We start from the raw sequence: 25093 nt of genomic DNA, 5'->3' as shown, positions 1-25093 counted from the left end.
TTCCAGGCTGTCTGCAGTAGTTTTAAATCACTGGGAACCATGGTTCTAACTGGGGTTTGGCACTCAGCTCCATAGGAGGGAGCCTGAAGACCCTGCCATCCTGGACTCTAGCATGAGTTGCAGACTTGATGTACTTGTTTTTTTTACCATTGTCATATGAATTTTGTCAAGCAGTTGCAAGGTCTGGAGAGCATATTTTATTTTGAAGAAGAAATATCTTTGGTGTTTTCAAAAATAAATTGCGGGAAATGCGGGGGTGGGAATTGAACCAATTTGAGAATTTTTTCTCAAACAATCTTTTTATGTATGTATCTATGTATGTATGCTATGTATGTATTTGTCAAGCTTTCTAGCCAGTTCTACTCTTTACTAGGGCTGTGCAAAGCTTCAGTCCCTGATTTGATTCCGTGGAGATTTGGCCTGATTTGGTGGACGAATTGCCGAATCCAAATCAAATCAGAGGACCCTTTTAATCTCTCTGAATCGAATTGGAACCCTCCGAATTGATTTGGAGAGATTCAGAAAGATTCAGCGATTCAGACATAGACACAGCTTTAAATGGGGGCGGGGGGCCCAGCATGCCCGGCAGCAGACCCAGAGGTGGACTAGAAGCATTTCCAGTCCACTTCCAGGTCCGCCAGGGAGCGTGCTGGGAGTCCTCCCCACCCCCCTGATCGGCAACTGGTGCCTCCTGGGTCTAGGGGGGCACCCGGGGTCCCCCTGCAGCCAATCACTGAGCTGGGGAGGCAGGGCAAAGGGAGGGCCCCCTGCACACTCCCTGACAGACCCGGAAGTGGCCTGGAAGTACTTCCAGTCCACTTCTGGGTTCGCCGCCAAACACGTTCTCTCCCCCCCTCCCCCACACACACACACAGTCCTGTGGGACGCTCCATGTGCCCCAGCATTGCACCACTTACTAGTCGTGCTGGTACCTCAAGGTATGTAGAAAAAATACTTAAAGCTGTGTCTGTGTCCGAATCGCTGATTCTCTGAATCGGCGTCGAATCTTCAGATTCGGATTCGGCCAAGTCGAATCGGGGACAGTGATCCAAATCAATGAAGCAAATCACTGTCCCTGATTCAGGCTGAATCTGAATCAAATAGGGCTTGCTTCACACACCCCTACTCTTTACACCCCTAACAAGCATATTTACACTATAAGCATCTGTCAGTATAGCTGTGACCCAAGTTTTATGCATCCAGTCTGGCCCGTACTAATGGCAATGGCAAATTCTCATGAACTTCAGTAAGGAGAAGAATCAGGTCTTATATTTGTAGAAATACTTGAGCATGGAAGGTGAGAGAGACTAAGAAGAAACCTTCCACATGTTGTGTGGATATTGTTTGCTTTGTTGTTTGAATGAAATTCTTTTCCTTACATTAACGTTAACATATAGGAAATGTATTAAAACACAAAGCTGATTTTTTTTCAACAAGTGCTTTACTGAGGAGTTTTGTTCAATTCCTTTGGCTCCTTTCTTGGCTGTTAATTTTGTAGGCAATATTGTGAATATTATTTGTCACTTAAGTAAAATCCAGGATATAGAGCAGCTGAAAAATTACTGTATTTATTCAAATCCAAGATGAGGATTTTCTCCTTCATTCAACATGGGTGGGGGTGGGAGGAGCCCTCATCTTTGGATTTGAGTACCAGCCTGGGATAGGTGGCTGCTACAGCTCAGGCTCCAAGCCATGGCAAGGGCTGGGGCTGGAGTTGCTGCTGCTGCCACTACTGTTGCCTGGACTTGGTTGCCATTGCAGTGGATCCAGGGCCAGCAATGCAAGATTTTGGAAGGTGCCATGGATCCAGGGGTGAGTGGCAGTGTGGGCTGGGGCCAGGGATGGAGCTGCTTTGTGATCTGTGCCCTGGGCCAGAGATGGAGCTAAAGCAGGGGTAGGCAACTCCCTGCACGAGTACTAGAGTGTGGAACATGAAGGCATTTTGCTTGGCACACGTGCTTCAGGGCACATGGTAGGGAAGGGGCCAGGGCTGCACTGCCACAACAAAGACTGGGCCCCTCGCAGCTCCCTTGCCATCCACCCTAGCACACCAACACCTTACAGGTCAAGGTTACCGGTGTTTTTGGCACTCTTCCCAAAAATGTTGCTGACCTCTAAGCTAGAGCCATCTCACAGACAGGGTAAGCAGCAGGGTGGGTGGAGATCAGGCACCAGGAACCAGGAAGGGGTAAGTGGCAGAGAAAACAGGCCCTGAGAAATGAGATGGTGAGATGGCCTGGCAGGGAGGGTGATGCAGGGGTCAGGCTACTTGCCCACCACCTCCAAGCTGCCCCTTCAGCTTCTACTTCCTGACCCAGCCTCTGAGGCAGGGCAGATCAGCATCTCCTGCGAGGACAAGGCATTCTGTGGCTGGGGCACTTGGGCTCAGGGACCCTGCATGGCCCAGGAGCGCTGGCCGGTAGCTGCGATGGGGGTGGTAAGCACAGCTCAGGTAGTCCTCAGCCACTCAGAAGTTGGGCCACCCCCCACTAACTCTAGATTGGATACAGAGAGGGGATCAGCTCTGATGGTGGTGTTAAATATTGGTCTATCTCTCACAAGTTTGTTTTCATATATTAAATACCTAGGGGTTTAGGATTTTATTGTAACAATCCACAGTGTACTGTTGAATAGTAAGATCATTAACTTCAGTGTGTATGGTTTTGAGACAGAATTCACCCTCTTTAATTTAGTATGTCTTTAAAATGAACCGAGTAGCACCAAAAACTGCACATGGTTAAGAGTGATGTATACAGCTCTAATGTAACTGTTTCTCTGCGGTTTGTTAACCAGGATTTAATCTGAAGAACACTGGTGTTTGAGCATGACTGCAGAACATCAGCATAGTGTTTAACAGTACACTGAGACCTTGTCTCTGCCACAATTGGGGGGAGTGGGGCGTTGTGTGTGTTAGCAATGCATCCTCTCTCCCCAGTTCTTCTAGATTAAAGAGAGGATTTCTCAAGTTATGAAATGCAGCTTTCTAAGGATGGGAACCAAAGGACAGTTCATGACGATGGAAAGTTGCTATAAATAACTTGCTGTGTTAACATAAATTCTTTCACTAAATAAAACCTACAAACAGGGTCTTGTTCTAAGTCTACAAAATGCTTAGTATGTCCTTGTCATTTAGCACGAGACTGGATGTCACCAGTCCCTCCCTCTCCCTTTTCTCAAAAGGAGAGGTGAGGGTGAACTCCATATAATGAAAGCTAACAAATTGTTGTAACCATGTAGTCTGTCTCTGTAAATAGCTGTACTGTGGTTTTTAGTTAGGTTTTTGGATGTTAGATTCTCAAATCTGACAAGCAATGCAAAAACTTGCTGAAGTCCATGTTAGCTGAGATTTAAATTTAAATAATGTAGTCTGCCACTCATTTCTCTGTAAATGCTTCCAATTAGTCTTGCTCAGAAACTAGCAACTTGAACCTTGAAAGAATTGCTGTGCTTTTAAGAAGCCCATAAATGATTTGTGCATTGTAAAGTAAAAAGAACCTTGCCCAGGAGAAAAATGCACTTGCTGGGGCAATGGGAGCTCCACAAAACGTGAACTTTTCTGGCTGCATGACTTTTTTCTTCTTAATCTGAATGATTACAACTTCTTTTTCCCCCTGCCCTGGCAACTGCTAGACTGGAAACTGCCTGGTGCCAATTCAAGCATTAAGGAAACTCATCCAGAAACGAAGTTTCACATTCTCTTTGAATGACCTTATCTCCTGCATTGAACAATCTGATGCATGGGCTCTTACGGGGAATGTACATATACATGCACAAGCATGCACACATGCAATTTCGTCATCCATAAAATAATTTTTAACAGCCCTCTCTTTTTCCCACTCCTTTCCCTCCTTTGCTCCCTCCTCCCGGCTGCCCCCAAATCAAATGGTAAATACATAGCTATGGAAACTGGTGACAAGTAATAGAGGCACCCTCTTTCACCCACGCAGTGATACTTTTTATTATTGTTATTGTTATTTTTAATGTCAGATAGGCTAACCTGACCCAGTCCGTCCCTTCTTGGACTTGCATTGTTCCTACAATACTGCAGGAAGTCTTGTCAGCTATGCATCTATGTAGATGGTTTTGGAGCTGAAATGGAACAAGTCATGAATGGGAATATGAGGGAACATGGGGAAACAAAGCTCTTCAGATGAGCTGGCTTTCCTCTATCTCTAATGATCCTTCATATGAAGGGAGGAGTATGTTATTTTTACAGTTCAGCCTGCCCTTAAGGGCTGTTCTTTTGAGTAGGCTGGCCTGCTACAGAGCCAGCACCTGGGGCCTTGTGGGACTTCTACAACACTGAAACTGCAAGCAGTTGTATGCTAGATGAGGCACCAAATGTAAAAGAAATAGACTTTTACTACTTCACAATGGTTTTCTGATTTTAAAAGGTAATGATAGCTTTTAAATTTCAGCTAGTTTTTACTGCAGCGTTGACTATTGAATGTGCACTCCAGTAATATCCTTTGTAACTGCTCACAACCCATGCAAGCACTTTAAGGGAGGGTTTAGGCTTTTCTATTAACTGTTAAAAAATATTCTTGCTTCTTTATGACCCTGGGTAACCTATTCCTGTTTATTGATAGAACTCTTCTGTGTACGTACTTCTACGCACTGTACTGAGAAACTGTACAATTCATATATTTTCAAAATTCATAATAAAATGCCCTCATTGCTACAAACTGCACATGTTCCCTGTGTGTTCTGAATGCTTCTTCTCAAATGTCTTCTGCTTCTGGTAGCCCACGTTCTGCAGCTGGAATTCCTGCTCAGTGTACTCCATGAATGGTGTGTGTTGTATTTCAAAGGAGCTGAGTGTACTGGATTCTAGGTCAAAATCAAATGTGACATTTCGTAACTGCAAGTCCAAGCTAGTTATTTTCACCACTACAGTGGGGACTTATGAACATTTTTATGTGTATTGTTTTTGCCTTACCTTACAATGTAGACCATGGGCAATGCATTACGAGTTTTTTGGCTTTGTTTGTTTTACTTTGCTTCTAAAATGATGGCTTTAGTGGGCTTGATTAAACCTGAAAAAATGATAGTGAAACTACTAGGTATTCTGGGCCATTTCAGTAATTAAATATACAAAACAGTTTTACTACTCATACAGTAAAATGTTGTTGTTGTGGAGTCTTTAAGTGTTGCAAGTATCAGCATGTATTTTCTGCCCCTGCTGCCCCCTTTCTTTTTAAATGGGGGAAAAATAATTGCTCCCTCATCTTAATAGATTGTGCCTTTAAATTTTTTCTACCTTCATCCTAGTAGAGGTTCTGCTTCACTGCTGACACCTGTGATGAGAGTACTCTCATTCTGGTGCCTTCAGCATTTTAGTCAGAGGGCCTACTAGGGCCTTTGCAGACTTTACATTTATTGCATGATTAACATGTAAATCACATGATAAATTGTAAAACCAGCCACAAAGATGTTCCACAATTGTTGTGGCTGGTTTGTATCATGCTTTTATTTGAACATGTGATGAAGGACAGCATAGTGTACCTTTTAAACTTGTTGACATGTGGGACCCACTGACTTCCCATGCACAGGGATCTTTAAAGCCATGCTGGGCAGCGCTGCATTGGGGTCTGGTCCCTGATGTCAGGTGCATCACATGGCTTTAAATATCCAGGTGTGCAGTGGGCTCCGAGGAATTTTATCCCAGATCTCAAAACCCAGCACGAGGGAACTTATTCAGCTGCTGGCCCCAAGCACAGGCCAAGTGGTGGCTGCAGCCAGGCTGGACAGACCCCCCTGCAGTGCCAGCGGCTGAGTAAGCTGCTGGAAGGGGGCTTGCCCCAAGCACAGAGAGACTGCTGGCACCATAGCGGGGTCAGCCCAGTCCAGCCGCCGCTGTTTTGTGCTCGGGGCCAGCCCCCTCCTAGCAGGAGGGGACTTATTCAGCTGCTGGCCCCCAGGCACAGAGTGGTGGCAGCCAAGCCTGGCAGACCCCACTGCAGTGCCAGTGGTTGAGTAAGCTCCCTCCTGCTGGAAGAGGGTTTGCCCCAAGCACAGAAAGGCTGCTGGCATCACAGCGGCGTCTGCCTGACCCGACTGCAGCCACCACTTGGGCTGTGCCGGGAGGGAGTTGGCCCTGAGCACAGAGTGGCAGTGGCGGCCAGGCTGGGCTGATCCCCCTGCGGTGCCAGCGGCCTCTTTGCGCTCAGGGCCACCCCCTCCCAGCAGGAGGGGGCTTATTTGGCTGCTGGCAGTGCAGCAGGATCTGCCCGGCCCAGCCACAGCCACTGCTTGGCCTGTGCTCAGGGCCAGCAGCTAAATAAGTCTCTTCTTACTGGGTTGCCCAGACCACAGACCGAGCAGCAGGACCTGGGCACTGCCTCCACCCAGCAACTGGAGTGGCAAGTAGTGAGTGACCATGCTGGGCAGCAGCCCAACACTACTTCCCAGAGCGCGAGCCCCTTCCTGGCGGGGGCTGCTCTGTGGGGCCAGCAGAGCTGCTGCAGTGTGGCAGTGCTGCAGGAGGCTTTCAGGGCTCTGGCACGCTCTAGACTCTGATGCTGCTGTGAGCAGCCCGCTGCAGCTCTGCTGGCCCCGCGGCATAGCACCCCACCGGGAAGGGGATCACAATCCCCCACATTATGACGGGCTGCTGCCCCCAACCAGGGTCCTGTCCCCTCCTGCTGCAGCAGCAGGGTAGGGGCACAGCCAAGCAGGGCCCCTGGCGGGGCAGGGGGTGTGATGGCAAGTGCAGGCAGACCCAGCTGCCAGTTGAGGTAGAGGGGAGACTAACTCTCCTCCATGCCCCCCTCTGCCTCAGGGGCCATGGTGCCCTGCTGCTGCAGCAGTGAGGGGGGAATGCCCAGCAGACCCAGCTCAGGTCCCTGCTAGTGGGATAGAGAGCGGGGAATTAAAACCCACCCTGGCCAGACCTCTGCCCCTGCCTGTCCCTGTTCTGGCTGGGGAGTAGAGGGGTGGGGCTAGCTTGGCTTGGCTGGAGAAGAGAGCCCAGCCCAGAGAGGATGCTGGGATGCTGGGGGTCTCTGTTGTAACAAACCAGCAAGGGGTCTGGGACAGATGTTGCATAAGCCAGTTTGAGCCAAATCAGTTAAGTCTGATACTACGTTCAACCAGGTTTATCTCAAACATTCAGCCATTTTGAAACTGGTTTATGTGCACTGAACATCTGGTTTAAAGCAGTTTCTGATCACTTAAACTGAGTTATGTGTAATGTCTGTCCCTAGCCTTAATGACAGTAGTATCTCCAAAGTGCTGGTTTGTTAACCAGTGTTGCCATTGTTACTGTAGTGCTACTGAAATAGGTGGTAACACACCAAAGCAACTCTTTCCTCCTTCAGCATCTTGTGGCCTTTCCACCAGGCTCTATCCTTTTTTAATCTCCCTCTGGCTAGTCTCATCCACAAAAACAAATTCACCTACTGTCTCTGTGCTGCTGCTTTTGTCTCCACAGTTGATCCATGAAACCATCCACCACCACCAACTTGTTTTTTAAAGTTTAACAAGAACCTTTAGGCTATTTTTGGAACAACATGGGAACCTCCATAAATATCTACAAAGGCAATTCATTTGTTTCCTTCAAAGGTCCCATTTTAAAGCTCCTTTTCCCATGATGCCTACAAAAAAAAAACCTTAATAATGGTTTATCTGCTGGCAGGCTGAGACCACTGCCTTCCATGTTGACCATGATTGCTTCCTTCCTTGTACTCTCCTAATCTGTCTGCATCTCTCTGTTGCAATCAAACAAGAGGTAAGCTCCTTGGGGAAGGGGCTGCTTATTTTATTCTGTGTTTGTACAGCAGCTAGGACAATGGGAATTTGAACTATGACCAGCATGTGTAGGCTAGTATGTAGTACTGTACACTATAGCTCATATTGCAATACTGGTACTGAATTTTTTTTAAGAACCAAAGTCTAAATTGAGACATAGCCTCGTTACTTTTAGATCTTGGCTGGCAGAACAAAATAATGTTGAACTGGAAAACAAAGATACTGCTGTAACATGCACAAAACAGTAGGCTAGATTCTGCTCTGGGGTGCAGTAGGGGTCTTAGAAACCATATCTTTTATGTGGTATCTTATTTTGAATGCAGGGTTGTGGAATAAATTGGATTACAAAAGGAGAGGGAGAATCTGGACTTTTTCCTTTGTAATTTTAAGGCAGATTAATAGGCAAACAGCTATATTTAGTATGAAAGTTTTGAACCTGTAGAATTTTGGAGTTCAGCTACCAACCAAGTGAATGTCTATCAGCATCCCTAGTAAGGTGATCTCAGCATCCAGGGGTTTATATTGCAGTTAATCCTAGTATTGTGGAATATTACGTGTATTGCTCAGGTACATAGCAGTATAATACTTAGACAGGAACAGCTGTGGAAGAATAAATAAAAACTGGAAAAATAAATAAAAGCCTTATCCTGAATTCTGTTCTAAAGCATTATGTCATAGCAAAATCTTTTTTCTTGGACTTCAGGTGTGTTGCCCGGAGAATTTAATTTCCTGTTTTTCATTATGCTCAAGTCTTTTTCTTTTGCAAGCTGCTGGATAGGGTGTGTGTGTGTGTGTGTTGTTTTGGTGTGTTAGAATGCAAACTGTCAAAATATTACAACTTATTTTTTCTAAAACAGAACTTGTCAACTTGAAATCCACTGAAATTTCAAAAGAAAGAAAATTGAAGTTTAAGTACTTTTTAAGGACTGCATCTATCCCTGGTTTTCTTCTCCTCCAAGCCACTTAAACCCATGTTGGGTGCTCTTATAGTCATTTTCTAGATAAAAACAGTTTGTCCCTTGTCTTCGCTGTATACCAAGCAAGATAATGTCTAATGCACAAAATAAAACTGAAAAATAAGATTTATAATCGTTTATAGTTATGTTTATTTGTAAATCTAAAATGACTAATGTAACAATTTATAACACTAACTGTTAAATAAATCTAGATAAGCGTTCTTTAGTGATCTTTAAATAGTAACAAGCTAGAGTTCCAGATTGCAGTGACACCACTGCAAATGTTATGTTTGCTTTTTTGTGATTTTTAAATGTTTTCCTTTATGTAATCTTCGCTTGTTTTTGAGAAGTGAAGCTCCACCGCTTCATATTGCCTCCCTTTTTTCCTACATTGCTAGTTCTTAAAAGACCAAATTAAATGTGATGCATTACATTTGAGTGAAAACAGCTGAGTGGTCATTCTAACTTTTCTAGTGTAATAGTTATTTATGTGCCTTAACCATTTTGCTGTTGTCTATGGAAGTTTTATTTATTCTTTCACTGGCAGTCTTCTGCTGGGCGGAGTTTGTTCAGCACAGAAATGGACTTAGAAATTTTACAGCATAAAATTACAGGAAAGGCCTGGTGGTGACATGTTGCGACTAAGTGACTATGGCTAAGTGACCATGATTACCAAGGGAAAAAGCCCCTCCCATTTCCCTTCCACCAGCATTTATAGGAAAAGCTTTTCAGGAAATGTTACCCTGATTTTTGTTGCAGTTCCAGATAATTCTTGAATGACAGCGCTAAAGAGAACCTTTACATTTGTGTAATGCCGGTATTAAAGCAGATGAAGACAATTGTCTGGTATGTTTGAGCAGGGAACGAGGAGCTAAGCTTCCTGGATTCTGATTCCAGTTCTTTCACTGTCTTGCTCTGTGACTTCAGGCAAGTCACTTAAGCACTTTGCCTTACTTTACCCAACTAGAACTGATGCTATAGCCTACTTCTCTCTGATTGCATGCAGACTAATAGTTTGTAAAATGCTTTGAGACTCTAGATGGAAAGATCAGAATTTTTTGATCTGTATGCATAAAATAAATCAAATGTACGTGTTGATTACTTAGTAAATGCTACAAATTGAACTAACTGCATGCATGCATGTCTTCCCCCCTCACCGCCAAAAACTTTTAGTAATGTCCAAGTGTCTCTCTTGTCTTTCACCCCAACTTAGCTCAAGGATATAGGAGGAAATGCATAATTGGGCTTCTGTCCTGTTTATAAGGGATTCCATGCATGCATTGCTTGTTGACGGATCAAGGCCTCTCAGACTGTCTCTTGTTAAAGGCAGAAGTTGTCTCCTACTCTTCACATTTTTTTATCGTGCTTTGCCTAATGGGAATGAATGAGGACTGTAGGAGTTACTGTAGTACAAATGATGAATGGCCATGTTAGTAGCACTGTTCATCCTCCTTGCATAACATCCTCCATAAAAAGCTTTTATTAAAAAAGGAAAGAAAGCAAAAGAAAAAGTTTTGCACTCTGTATCGCAACCCTAAATCGGAATGTCTTTTTCAGGGTTTGTTTGTTTTTTCAGTAAAAACAATTTCCATGTTTTTTTAGATGGGTCTGTTTGTAACATGTTTTCAAATATGCTGATTGTTAAATTGTTCTGTTTTACTCATATTAGGATTGTCTCTGTCTTGAAGGAATATACGGGAGGGGGGTTAAAAAAAAAGAAAAAAATTGAATGCTGGTTCCATAACAGCTAAACTGAAACGTGATTTGCAAAAAAAGGGCAAGTTATCAACATTTTACTTAAAAATGTGGTGAGTGTTTTTGTTTTTTATCTTTTTTCCCCTACCACTTTTTAAAATATCTGTTTATGCAAACCTAAACTCAAGTGCTTAATTTTAAGCATGCGGGCAAATGTTTTGAAGTATCAGGGCCTAAAGAATGTATCGCTGTCTACATCTCACGTATGTGCACTAATGGCTGGTAGCAGGGTTTTGTTTTCAATGAGCATCAGCAATGTCCCAACAATATATTCGGTGACCTGTTTTCAGAACTGTGGACCCTATTCATAACACATTTTGTTTTAGGTTTTTGTTTTGTTTTTGTGTTTTGGTGGGGGGGCAGTTGCATAGTACTTTTATTTTCTCATTATAAAAATGCAAATACACTCTCCATCATTCATACAATGCTTTTTCTATTGTTTGAGGAGTGTACAGTGTTTTATGAGACGTGTGTAACTCAACGCAATAACAATGGAAATTACATAGGACATTCTCAGTCTAAACACACACGCTCTTACTCAGTATTGAACCCCAATAACGTTTTCTGTAATCTGTTTAAACCTCTTGATCACCTAAGGTCATCTGCCAACATAGATTTTAATAGCCTGACTCATCTGTGTCTTACACAGTTTTATCTTTTAAAATGACTTTTAAAACACGCACTCTTCCTCTTCGAAGCAGGGAAGCGCGTATACCAGAGGGATTTGAACCTCATGGAATCTTTTTCAGACCAACTTTAAGAGGCATAAGCAAGGAATAGGTTGTGATTGCAGCTATTACTCTTTACACAAAAATGAAGCCAATCTCTTCCTCCTCCTTCCCAGTGTGGTGTTCCAATCCATTTGTTTGATTTTGGTTTTGTCTTCTAGCATTTTTTGCGCCTTCCCACATTTGTATTCATTTCAGCCTTCTCTGCTGTGTATCCACAAACACATGCACACCACCACCTAGAGCTGCAGTTCTCAAACTGTGGCCCCCAGGGAGCCGGCAGTTGCACAGTGCCAATTTCTTCACGCTGCCAGCTGCTTCTGCAGGTGTCTAGGCTCTCAACTGCAAAGTGAATCAATGACAGTAAAAGCAGCTGAACCCAAGAAGCCTCCGTCTTATCTTGAGTCACATAGGGTAGAGGAACTGGTGTTAAGGCTAGAAACCAATAAATAGCTGGATCAGTATCCTCCGTAGTAGAGCAGTGGTGCTGCAGAGGTACCTGTGGAGGAGAGAAGCATGTGCAGAGGAAGAAAGGCGTTCTAGGGAGGAAGGAGGCATGCTGGAGAACAGGGCAGTGCAGGATGTTATAGGGACCAGATACAAAGAAACCTGTGCTGCAGATTACTTAATCTCTCACATCTGAGATATTCATTTAAGAGGAAAAAGAAACAGTGTGATTTATACTCTTTGCATGATGAATCGGTACACGAAACCCAGGCAAAAATAGCTCAGTACTTTTCTGAATCATTTTTTTCCCCCTGATAAGCACTTGCTGTCTCTGCGAGAATGATGCTGCAAGTGGGTCTCCACAACTACAAACCATGAAGTCAGATATGTTGAGACATAGCTTTTAGCACTTGGGGGGGAGCTCCTTCAAAGCTTGAGTACTCTGGTAGTAGTGTTGAAGATAAATCTCAAAACTAACATGTAATTTCCCTTGGTTTTCATTTTCTTAGGAGCACAGTAGAGAACAATAGCATTCCCAGTGCCTTGTGGTTTGGGGGTGCTTCTAAGTGGCTATTGTCTGAATGCTGCTGGATCTCTGGGAGGAAGAATGGTTCTTGTACCATTCTACCAACAGTCCTTCCTTTCTTTTTGGCATTCACACCTGTGAAAAAGTCTGTAACATCCAGTCCTGTTGGCTTCTCCCTTAGATGTATTTTCTTGCTAGCAATGTTCCATGTCAGTCGCAGCAGCCAAGGGGGTCAGTTTTCCTTGGAGCTCCCTTTTTGCTGCCTCTCTGTTCCCCCTCCCGATGACTGGGCTTTTTCATATTATGTGCTGGCCATCTGGATCCCTCATTTATCAAAGAATGGCTTCAGGCTAACAGGGATGCCTCTGTTTCTCTGTGTAAGAGCAAGTCTCTAAAAGTTTCCTTGATTTATGTTTTGTTGGAAACCTTTCAGATGTTCACAGGATAAGGAGCCTTTATCTATAGCTTGGCTTGGCTTGTTTAATGTAGGCAAAACATAAGCTGTATACTTTCTTTGTGAACTGGATAAGTTTACACTGTTTTCTATGATCAATTTTGATTGTTTTCAAAAATCTGTTTTAATGTTTTTAATAGGTTTAGAAATACAAAGGGGAGGAGGGGATGTCAGAAAAGCACTAACCTCAGAAAACCACTGAATATCTAATAAAACTGAACATGCTATGCAGAGGTCCCTGCTCTGATCGTATCCTACTGATGTCAGTGACTGAAGGACTGGAGCAAAACTACTGAAACCCAACAGCAGTAGTCAACTGAAAAGTGTATAATACCTGCTAGAAAAAAATTGTGATCCAGAAGCTCTTCATTTCAAGTAAACTTAAGATTATACAGTGGCCTGATGAACCTAAACTACATTAAAAACTTATGATACAGTTAGACCATTGTTTAGTATGGTAGTTAACACTTTTTTGTATGCTGTAACTGATAATATTGAGGTAGAACCTTCATCCACCATAGGTATCCAGTTTTCAAGTGGCAAAGAAGTGTTTACAAAGCTAAAAAAAACAAACTAACCTGACTGCTAACCTTCCTTAAGACAGGCAGTTCATGCTATGTATTAAATGGTAGAGACGTTCTCTGTCTCTGTTGGGTGCAAAGTTCCTTTTATTACTTATTTTTATGGTGTATGGTTTTGGTTTGGGTGGTTTCTTGGATTCATGTATAGGTTCAGACATGAAACTTGTTGTAAACGAACTCAGATCTTTGTTCCAGTCAGTGGCTGTAATAAGACCCCCGTTCTTCTCTAGAAGATGAGGAAAGATTCCTGTGCTTAAGTATTTTATTTTTTGCGTCCAGTGTTTTCCCATTGTCAGAAATTATGTTGGCATTTTGGCTTACTTAACAACTGGTGTTCGCTGTTCTCCACTGAAAGATGGATGTTCACGAAAACAAACAAAAATGTCTGTCCTACGTATACTTATTTTCTTAATTTTTTTATTTTTTAGTAAGTTAAGGCTTGTTTACTGCAGGCTTCATCCGCAATTCCTTGAAGTAGATGAGACCCTTTCCATGGATTGTTGGATCATACACCAGAAAGATGTCTGATCTTAATGTCAGTGAGCTGCCTTCCCCCACTGTTAATATTGAAGTAATTTTGGTTTCTAATATAGATCTTGTATAGCTAGGGAGTTGCTGATTTTTGTGGCAGCTGCCCGGCAATTTCACAGTCCGAGCATAGCACCCAGTGCCATTTCCATGGTCCAAGCACAGTGCCTCTCCACCGTGCCTCTAGCCAAGGGGCCCTGGAAGTTGCATCCGCCCCTGAAGAGTGCCAAATGGCCCCAGACCAGTGCTTGCTAACACATCAATTAATGGTGCCCATGGGCTTAATCCCCTGATTGGCTTGCAGAAGTCATTTAACAGTGTCCTAGACTACTTAATAATATGTCAGTTAATGGCTTCCATGGACTTATTTGGGATTAAAGCCATGGAAGCCATTAATTGATGCATTATTATTATGCAGTTTAAACACTTTATTAAGTAATGCCATCTAAGTACTTGGTCAAAGTCTAAACTGAAATATCTTATGAAAATAAAGCTATACTATGTGCCAACATGAATTGTAAGTAATATCAACTATATACAGTTTATTAAAGGACATTATAAAAAGGAGTTTACTGAAATTGACTGCTAACCTTCCTTAAGACAGGCAGTTCATGCTATGTATTAAACGGTAGAGACGTTCTCTGTCTCTATGGGGTGAACACTTGTCCAAACACTGAGATGGCATGCTCAGTATCCATCCAGTTCACCAGGTGAGACAGGGTGTGGAAACTGGCCACACACAGAGTCCCATGATACAGGCATGGACCCAGGCATCTAGCAGTCTGACAAAGGTTCATGTAAGCAGTATGTTCATTGTTATGCTCTTTCCCTCATTCCAGGATTGCTTTTATTAGCTGAGAGTCAAAACTCAGCAAAGACACCTGGTTGGGGTCCAAAATGCGAACAGCACAAAGGAAGAGGGCAGCCAGCTGTCTGAACCACTATGGCAGACGGGTCATTCCTATAGAAGTGGTTCAGCTTCACTTCTATTGCCTGGAACAGGCCTTCTGCACTAGTTTTCATGAGGGCAGCTTGTCAGTTCTTACAATGCCCTGTCTTCAACCCAGCTTATCAAATCCATCACCTTGTTGTGTGCATGGTGGATCACAGCCCTGCTGGCCTTCAAACCACATCAGGAGCTCCATGAACCTTCATCACTTAATCTTGAATGTTGCTTCGCCCTAAGAGATCACGAAGCTTGAGCAAGCATTGTGTACAGGGGATGATTGCCAGCTCCTCACTCATTCACAAACTGCTGGTATGCTGCATGTGCATGGCATGGTAACGGACCATGCGGAGCCAGGAATTCCACCATATGAGCAGCATATGCACATGGCGGCAGCAGCACAGTACCATGTGAGTCTTCGGTTTGGTGACTGACTCCTTGTACTAGACCTCATGACCTGGACAGTGCTTGAACACTTTCTCAAAAGCAGACACCAGGCTACCCACCTCGGGGGACTGTGTGTGCCATATGTCACCTTCTAGGGACAGAAAGTGTGTACTGCAGATGACATGAACAGATTTGGGCAGTATTCCTTGGAGCACATTGGAGAAAGCCTTGCACATGTACATAGCATTTTCAAACAGGAATGCTGAAATCTTGTTAAAGTTGACACCATAGGTGACAATTACCTTTTATGATTGCTTTGGATGTGGTAGAAAAACTGACATATGTGAGGTGGACTGACCCGATTTGAAACGCAAGCATGTCCAGTTGATCCAGCTGTCCGGTACAAATAAAATGTACAGCACGTAGTTGTTCTTAGTGTCAGTGGCTTCATCAGCCATAGTGGATAAGGAATGATATTCTGCCAAGGCAGCCTTCGTGGACTGTATATGTGAAGCAGTCGCTGCAGGGAGATGATCCTGGCGCAGTTTGTTGGCACATGGAAAACTGCCAGCATTTGGCACATTTTGTTTCAGGTAGTCCCTTAACTTCAGGTGATCAAATTTCTCCAGCGGGATATTCAGTCCTGTGAAAGCCTCCATAAGAGAAAATGCTGCTCCTTGACTTGCCAAGCTGCATTCTGTGGCCCTTTTAAATGGGGAGGACACGGTCACTTGCTTCTTGCTCTGACCTTCAGACTCTGCCGCAGCCCTCTTCTTTGTGTTCCTTGGACTCCAAGTGACAATCGATGCTGGTTTTCCTGGGCACATCCAGAGTTACATTGCAGGAGGTACAGAAGAGTCCACCTCTGTCTGCTTGCATGGTCTCTGCAGGATACTGTCTTGCATGGTCCACTGTTGAAATGTATTTGGTGACCTTGGAAGATTTCTTTGTGTTCATCTCTTCTCTTTGTTAGGCTGAAGTGAGCATGCATGCTGCAGGAACATGCCTGTGGGCGCTTTAAAAGCCAGCATCAAAACCCTCCCATCTTCCCTGACTGGCTCCTGGACTGAGCCTGCATTGGGGGCTCCATCTCCAATTTGCTCCGTCTCCTTACCCCTCTGCTTCAGGATGCCAGGGCTTCTCACCCTTTTGTGTTTTTACAGCTCTCTTCCATCCACCCCACTCACCAATTTTGTACCTTTTCATGGTCCTCATGCTTTTTCACAGGGCCCACGCTTTTTTGGAAAGACTGACTGAATTCACAGTTTCCATGAAAATCTTGAATTCTGTTGGTCCCTACATATACTTGGCTGAAATTGAGGGACAAATAATGATGATTCCCATGAAACAGGAATTGTATGAAATAGCACAGGGTAATATGCATTTGGTGTAGCCATCACCAAATTCTGTATTTGTGTAAAACAGGTTAGCATCAATCTGAAATGTGACGTTTATACCAAATTCACATATGTTACAAGTAAAACAGGTTGGGAATTAATTTTTAGTGAATTTTCTTTTTTTTTGCAAAGAATATTGATTTTGCTAAGACCAAAACTATTCACCAAGAGGTTTGGTTTTGATACTGTTCTGTCCTTAGTGTTGAGAATTTGAAAATTGTTGAAATGAAGTTTGGGGCTTATGGTGTGAAGATACTTTTTTTTTACTTTATATAGCTTAATTTCTAAAAAGTTAGAGAGAAGAATAAAATTGAATGTTTTGAAATGTTTATATTTTGGTTATTCTGAACCAAAAAATGTTCTTTGGTACCTTTTTTTTTTCAATGCAATTTGGGGGGATTTTTTTTTTTTAAAAGAACGCTTTCATTCTTTACATACCTCTGATTTGAAAACAGAATCCTGGATCTTAAGCTGTTCTTGCATAACTTCTAGACCTAGCCAGCCCCTTGAGGCTAAGGCTAAAAGCATTTGTTTGAGAGATTTTCAGCAAAAAGCATCACTTCCCCTGTCCTCTTCTAAATTCCTGTTTCAGTGAAAACCCGAAACCTAAATTTTAGATGTTCTCTGTTTGAAATTTATTTAGGGTGTTTAGCAAACCCCAAAACTCCTGAAAAAAATCTTTTTTTTCCCCCTTTTTCTCACTGAAACTGTTAATGGAAACAAAATATATGAATTAAGTAGATCTACCTATAGCACTGTGTGAGAGGAAGGAGATTATCTCTCCGTGACAGATCCTGTGTTCAAGTGGTTATCATCATCTCTCCTTCCATCTCACAAGATCTGTTTTTCTTAAAGGTGGTAATCAGAAGTTAGAGATGATTTAACAGCTTCCAAAGCCTACTTGCATTTATCTTTAAACCAATTTTTTTTTAATGAGTGAAGTAGAGAGAGGAATTATGAAATGGACATCTGTGCTAACACTACTAACTATACTGTCAAGTAGACTCCAAGCTTAAATTACCAAAAACTAAAATTTTACCAATATCATGTAAGAGTTCTTCTGTTCTCTTAGCCTGCCAGAGGTTTTGAATCTCTGTCTAGCATTCTTTTGCTTTGTATAACAAGAACTGCTACTTTTCCTGTATAAGAAATGCATTTCTTCTCTCCAAACCTCATGTTTCCTCTAACCCAAGAGGCAGGTGTTAATGTTAGTTTCATTTTAGAAGATGATGCAAACCCCTGTGGTATTATTTCTGGATTTTTAGAATGTGCAAGCTAGAGTAAATTGTCCCACTCTCTTAAGGGCCATTTGGGCAGTGTCAGGTTATCTGAGATTCACCACGTATGACCAAACAAAAGCACGGGTGTTTTTATGCATGCTCCAGGGTAGAGGGTGGAGGGGCACTTTAATTAGAGCGGCTCTCAGAGGGACACTTTAATTAAGGTGCCCTTAGTGTCACATGTATTCAATGTCCTGTGCTTCAAAATGTGGTGGTGGGAGATGCTTCTTCTAAAGCTCAGGATAGTAATAATGAGCTTTAGTTAAAGTGCCCCCGCCGCCATTTTGAAGCATGGGGACCCTGAATACATATGATGCAAAGTCTGCTGGAGAATGCTAATTAGCACACTCCAGTGGACTTGATTAATTGAGTCTGCTTCGACGTGTGCTGATTAGCACACATCGGGAGCAGATGTCCAGCATGTGTATAGGTGCCCCATGTGTCTGATTTGTGTCCCAGCTTCCCTGAACTGTGTTCTCACTAACTTTTTTGCTATATATTTCCCCTGAGAAGTTTTAAAGTATAAATGCAGTATGTAGTGCTTGAACTTCATTTCAGGCTGTAGTGAGAATTCTGAATGTCGTATTCACACACCCCAGGAAGTGACGACGAGTTTCTCTTCCATAGCTGACTAATGATATAAGAGCACATAATCCAGAAGTGCAAAATTCCCCCTTTGGTTTAACTCATTCACTAGGGAGCTAGGAAAAGTGTCCTGGTTTTAAAAATAGCTGTATCATGCATCTGAATTTGGGATACCTCCTATTCAAGAACCTGATTCCTCTTTTAATTATTCTATCTGAACATGCTACCCAAGTTGTTCAAACACAAAAGTAGACTTTCTTGACTTAATTTTTTTTCTTTCCAGCCCAAACTCCTGGCAGATAAAAAAAGATGATGTTGATACTAGAGTAAAAATTCCCTTTCTGAGACTTCCTGTCTTTTTTTCCAACTATCTTCACAAACTGTGCCTATGTTAAATTAGATCTTCCTCTTTTATTCTTCAATATGGTTAGTCCAGTGGTTTTGAACCTGTGGTCCATGGACTCCTGGGAGTCTAAAGACTATGTCTAAGGGGCCCACAAAAGATAACTGTGTTCAATCAAAACTGTGTAAATATCCACACTTATAATTCAAAAGGCTCTACTCCCCCATTCGAAAATTTTTAGGAGTCTGCAAATGAAAAAAGTTTGAAAACCAATGATCTAGGCTTTATTCACAACCATCAAGCAAATAAATCACCTCTTTTCCTGATGCTTTATTTTCAAATTCCATAACAAGCATTTCTGATATTTTTGAGGGTATACTTTCCACTTTCTGCTAGATATGTGTGCACCGCTGACCTGGATTCTAAAGCTTCATCCATACTTTGGTTTATAACCCCATGGAATACAACTTCAGGATAAAAAGAGTATTCATTTATCACTTACTTTTCCTACTGAGGTTTTCTCTTACTGTATAATCTTCAGTGATTTGGGTGTAGAGGTGATTAGAGAAGCTAATCCAAAAAGGTACCCCAGTCAAGGAAACCATCTCTGCATCTTCTCCTGTGTATAAGTATGCTATGACTTTAGAAAGAAAGCCAGTGTAAAGATCTACCAGGTCTGGAATCTGATTACAAAGCTCTTTGTTTAATAATCCCTGCACAACATTTTCTGTGCAATGTTGTAAAATTATTTAGTGATCATTAACTCCATAGATGCCTCTCTCCAGGAAAACCCAGTCCCACATACTCACTCCTACAAAACTCCATATGTGAGCTGCAAACTCAACATATATTCACTTTTTTTAAATCTTATAAAGCATTTTCCATATGCTTTGTGTGTTAGATCAGATCCTTCTAACAAAGCAATTGTTTATCAAAATTCATGTAATCAATGTCTCAAAACCACGCATACTTACAAGTCCTTCTGCTTAATGAGGGAGTCAGGAAGCTTTCTTTTCTCCATTTCAGACCCCTTCTCATTACTGCAAAGCTATTCTAAAGGTCATTGTCTTAGTTCCATGTTCCCCCTGCACCAATTTGACAAATAGAGACAGCCGTGTATTTTACTCCACTTCCTGAACAACTAGGCACTTTTGACACAGCCCTTACTTTTCCCCAGCCTCTAGTTCCTGCCTATATTCTTTCTCCCTCTCTTCCTTCTCCCTTTCCTCCTTCCCGCCAAGTCTGTGTTCCAACAAAAGTATGGCTTCTCTCCTTCAGCAACTTAAAAAAATGTTTTCACATTATTGCTAGTCTGCACTCCAGGAGTCACTCTGTCTAAGGATTTAGCCAGAGGGAAAAATGGGAGTAACAGTCATCTGAAATTTATTTGGTGTCTGTAAAAAGGTGGCATTTGTCCATTTTACTCTGTATATTTTTCAAATTGTCTCTGAAGCATACTGTATGGGGTATTATCAGTATCCTGTCTTTACCTTATTAGTTGCATGATATCTCACATACAAACAAAATACAAAGACTTATAATGTTCTGGGCACATGTATATTTTTTTCCTTTCTTTCATGTGGGTTTCAAAAAAAGAACGGGTAACAGTTTCCGCAGTTCATCATGTTCTTTGGTGACAAAAAGAGACCATAAGGCTGACTAGTTCTTTAGAGTGGGGCTTAAAACAATTGCATGGCTACTGGTACCTGTTGCATATTTTTTACCCAAGTGAAAATTGAGTAACCAGCATAACACTAACTCAGTGATGTGTCTGAGCAGGTCTGAAGAAATCCTGGACTTGTTTTAACATTTTGCATGAGAAGTTGATTTATTTCAATAATGAGTTATGAAGGATCAAATCTAATTATCTTTTTCCTAAAAGCGTAAGGAGAAAGGGGAGGATTGATGGGTACAAGTAGAAAAAGGACTGGGATACAATTTGTATTATTCTAACCAGTTCTTATTTTTTCTTTGCAGGGCCTGTTCTATAGCTGTTTCTGAAGAAATGTGGTGAACATTAAACTTACGGTAGTCAGGGGGGAACATTTTGGTAAGTGCTGCCTTTATTTCTCTCCACAATCATCGCTGTGACAAAAGAGCAATGTTTCAACCACTTCTTTTCAGTTTGAATTGCATTTAGCTTGAGGAAAATACACTTTCACAAAGGCACAGTCAATAACATTGAATTATGGTTTTTTTCCTTCTACTTGTTTCAGTATGGAGACTTTCTTTCAGGGGATGAGGAGAAGATAAAAGAAAACATGCTGGGCCTTATGGCAAGGATAGCTATGGCACTTGATAGTTTAATTTGCTCAATGGCTTCTGCTTATTATGTTGTAGCTGTTCTGTAGTACTCAAGCTGCCAAGGTAAAACCAAGAGCAGAGAGGATTACAAGAACCTGGCATTTTAAAAAATGCATGATAATAAAGGAGAAAATTAGTACTAAATTCAAGCAGAGATAGCATATTACTTCTGAAAGCCAATCTTTGCAGACATTATTCTTTCATGTTCTTTTAAATAATCTATATCTAAAATGTGTGCCTTTAATTTTTACTTCTAGCCAGAGATGTTGCTTTTTAAATACTTTTAATACTTACCCTGTTACATAGGTTCCAGGTTCAGGCCTTACAGGTTTCCCCAGCCATGGGACACTGTTGTATAACAGTCTTGCTTGGAGACAGAGCAGATGGGATTTGAAAGCTGGGAAGCAAAATGTCAGTATGCTATATTGTGGCCTATGCTCAACAAAAAGAAGGGACAGAAGTAATGTAATAGAGGTCTAGGAGGACTTGTAGATAAGTTTTTGCAGCTGGGATGATTTTGTGCCAGGCTTTTTGCGAGGCAGGGAGGGGTTTGAGGGGTCAAGCATATTCCAGTTGGATTTTCCTGGTATATTGTGTGTTGAGAGGGGGAGCTGCACTGATGAGTGGCTTTGAGTGGAAGCTGCTCTTTAAGCTGCAAAGTTCTGGCAGCTCCAGAACACCCAGCCTTTCTGAAACACAGAAGCAAGGTTTCAGGCAGCCCCCCTGCCCTACACACACAGTTAGGCATTCCCAGTCAGGGTACCACCACAGAGATTGAAGTAAAGTGGGATGGGTCTTTATTGAACTTACTGTTAAGCAGGGGGAGCAGAAAATTGCACTTGGGTTGGGTGCTCACTACTTCACCCTAGTTGCATTTTCATGGTACTACAGGGTGTGTACACATGCGCTTGGGAGTGGGAGGAGGTGTTTTAATTAGACAGGCTCCCAGAAAGCCACTCTAATTTAAAACACCACAGCATCTCATGTATTCAGTGTCCCACATTTCAGAATGGCCATGGGGGCACTTTAACTAAAGCTCGTTCGAGTTTTAGTTAAAGTGCCCCCATCATTATTTTGAAATGCAGGATGCCAAATACACATGATGCTGCAGCACACTGAAGCATTCTAATTAGAACACTCCAGCAGACTTAATTAATCCGTGTTATAATTAGAACATGTTGGAGCACATGTCTAGGCATCCACAATGCTTAAAAGGTGACCGTTCTACACAGACACCCCTGAACCGGGATAATTGTGAACCAATTTCCAATCAGTGACATTCTTGGAATGATTCAAGTGTTTGGTTTGTCCGCACTCTAACATGACTTATTTACTTAGGACAGGCTTCTTGGACCATGTCTCACCTTAAGCCAACAGTTCTTTCTTCCAGAAGTACCTTACACTGTCTCCTTTCCATCTCTCCCTGCTCTCACTGCTCTGGAGGATTCACCATTTGGCACCACCCTTCAATTTGGGACTGATGACTGTTGTTTCATTGATTCAGGCGACTAGATGTGCCTATGTTTTAAGAACTGCATTTGGGAGAGGTGCTGATGAATTGGTGGCTGTGTGGCAAAGGAAAATGACTTTGTGGGAAAGTGAAGAAAAGAAGAGATGGAAAGAGAGAAAAGGGGAAAAAAGAAAACATATAGATAACCCAGAAAGGAGAAGTGGCAAATATACAAGAAACACTTGGCAAAAGTGGGATCCTTTCTCCAAGTCACCCGTACCACACATACCTTTCCTCCCAAAATCAGCCCTCTAAAATTGGGGCATGGGTCTTAAGTGGAAAAACTGATTTCTCTTCACTGAAATAGAAATGGGGAGGAACAGAAGCAACAGACATTGTGCTCTAAAGTCTACCAAGGTGGCTGCCACTTGTCCGTGGCTCCAACAAGCAAAATGGGCAAACGTGTGTTAACCATCTCATAGCTGCAGTAGCTATTGACTGGGCACTGCAGCATGTCTGAAGCAACAGTTGATCTGACTTAGGGCAAGTGGGTGACTGCGTGTAGTCTATAGTACCTTCATGAGGCTTGTAGTGTGGAAACAACACTTACTATGTTCAGGAACTTATATAAAGAATTTATTTACAGCAAAGTAGGTAGTCTTATTACTGATCTCGCAAGGATCTGGGGCATATCCTTGTTGCTCTCATTCCACACCAGTTACTGCTGCCTCACCCAGACTGTCTCCTAGGATGTCACATTTCTTGGTCACACTGTTTCCAGGAGGACTTGCTTTGTCACACAGTTGGTTATGTCTCTGCAGAAATCTTTTTCTTTACATTCTGCCTTCCATAAATAGGCTCTATGTCTTACTTTGGGTACATGTGGTATGTGAGAAAATACAGTAAAAGAAATATCACCAGTAGAAACTTTTAAAGTCTGCATTCATCTTTGAATTTGAGAAGTCTGAGCGATTGATTTTTATAACCTCTGTGATAAGTTGCTTTGCAAATCTGGTCATTCTGTCTGCAACACTACTGAAGGTACCAAATGCCTGCAAACCTTTTGTCCAACTGCTAGATCTTGCAGAAGTACAATATGTCTGACAGCTGCAAAAACAGACTCCAGATCCATGACCTACCTGTGCTGCCGCACCCATGCTTTACAAGTCTTTTCTACTTGAGTTGTGATGGGAACATAGAAGAAGGAAATACCATATTTCTCACCTGTAATATGCCCCAAAATAAAGCATGTACCTCAGGGGCAGGCAGTTATTTTGGGAAGAGGGTCGCTTACTGAGTTTTGGCAAGCCATTGAGGGCCACATAACAGGCAGCCAGGGACAGATAAATATTAATTTTCTAAATTTTTTAGGGGCCCCGCAAGCTGGATAGAATGGCCTGGCAGGCCACATCCAGCCCATGGACTGCATTTTGCCCATCCCTGATGTACCTTATTTTTTAGAAGGCAAAATGTAGAGAAAAGATTTTTCCCAGAGTCATTGCCTACTGTGACATAGAGTAAGTCCTCCTAGAAACTTAAAGTGTTCAGGAAGTGTGGCATCCCAGGAGACATCCGAGGAGTCTGGGTGAGGCAACAGGAGCTTCCCAGTATGTGAGGACAGCAACAAGGCTAGGCTGCAGACCCTTGCAAGGACAGCAACAAAATTGTTACTTCTTTACTGTAAATAGTGTTTTATGTATGTTCCTATATATAATAAGTAATGTTTCCACACCACAAACTTCATGAATGCTACAGTCTCCATGCAACAGCCCACTTGCCCTATACTGGGTTAACTGCTGCTTCAAGCACAAGCTACAGTGCTCAGCCAATAGCTAGGGCTGTGAGAGGCTTAGCAAAGGACTCTGCCCCATCTGCTTGCTGAGGCTAGGGACAAGAGGTAGCCATCTTGGTAGCCTTTAGAGCATAGTGTCTGCATGCTTCTATCCCAGTGAAGAAGATGTGTGCCCCCATTTTGGATGGCTGATTTTGTGGGGAAAGGTGGGCATAGTATGCAAGTAAATGTGGTATTCCCCAAAAAATCAGCCTGAAAAAAGATGTTCAAAAGAGGAAATGGGCTTAGTCTAGCACAAGTTATAGGCAACCAGAAACAAGATCTTAGTGAGATGTGCCAGGCAATCTCAGTAGGGAAGGCCACCAGCCCTCCATACAGTAAGGTGTGTAACTACAGTTGTGGAGAACACCATAGAAAAGCCTTCAGGGAAAGGTGATGGAGCCAAAACATTTTGTGCAATGCATGGTTTAGGTGGCATGAGAAAACTGTGTATAGATCATTAAATAGGGGTAGTGAACAGGCTGCCACCTTAAACCCAAGGAGGCAGATTTTTTTAATATATGATAACATGCTGAAGACTATTTGTAGTTACACAGAAGAGCAGAACAAAGGCAGCTATAAATGTGTCATTTCTTGCCATTTGAGTGCTCCGTTTCATAGAATTACATCCTTAGCATAAGTTTAATTTTAGAGGTGTACATTCTTAGAATTCGCTCAACATGAAGTCTGCTTAACATGACTCATGAATTTTTGACAGATAAATGCAATCCTCTTCGGTGGGCTTTTTTTTAAGATTCTTTTTCAGTTCAGTACAACTGAAGTTACTGAAACTAGATTAAAGGCAATAAACATTAGTTTGTGATATAGAACATTACTGTACCAAAA

The 25093-nt window shown here is 42.3% G+C and overlaps 1 protein-coding gene across 4 annotated transcripts in view; it reads left to right on the top strand.

Moving 5' to 3' along the window:
* The window catches only part of FYN (FYN proto-oncogene, Src family tyrosine kinase), a 195622-nt gene that overhangs the window by 63651 nt on the left and 106878 nt on the right, over window positions 1–25093 (top strand). For all 4 annotated transcript variants that reach the window (XM_014605870.3, XM_014605868.3, XM_059733079.1 and 1 more), the window contains exon 2: window positions 20640–20712. The gene's annotated coding sequence lies outside the window, so the exon portion shown is untranslated. The remainder of the gene's footprint in view (window positions 1–20639; window positions 20713–25093) is intronic.

This window comes from Alligator mississippiensis, chromosome 1 (genome assembly GCF_030867095.1).
Source record: "Alligator mississippiensis isolate rAllMis1 chromosome 1, rAllMis1, whole genome shotgun sequence".
Classification (NCBI taxonomy): Eukaryota; Metazoa; Chordata; order Crocodylia; family Alligatoridae; genus Alligator; species Alligator mississippiensis.
This window is presented reverse-complemented; position numbering and strand designations above follow the sequence as displayed.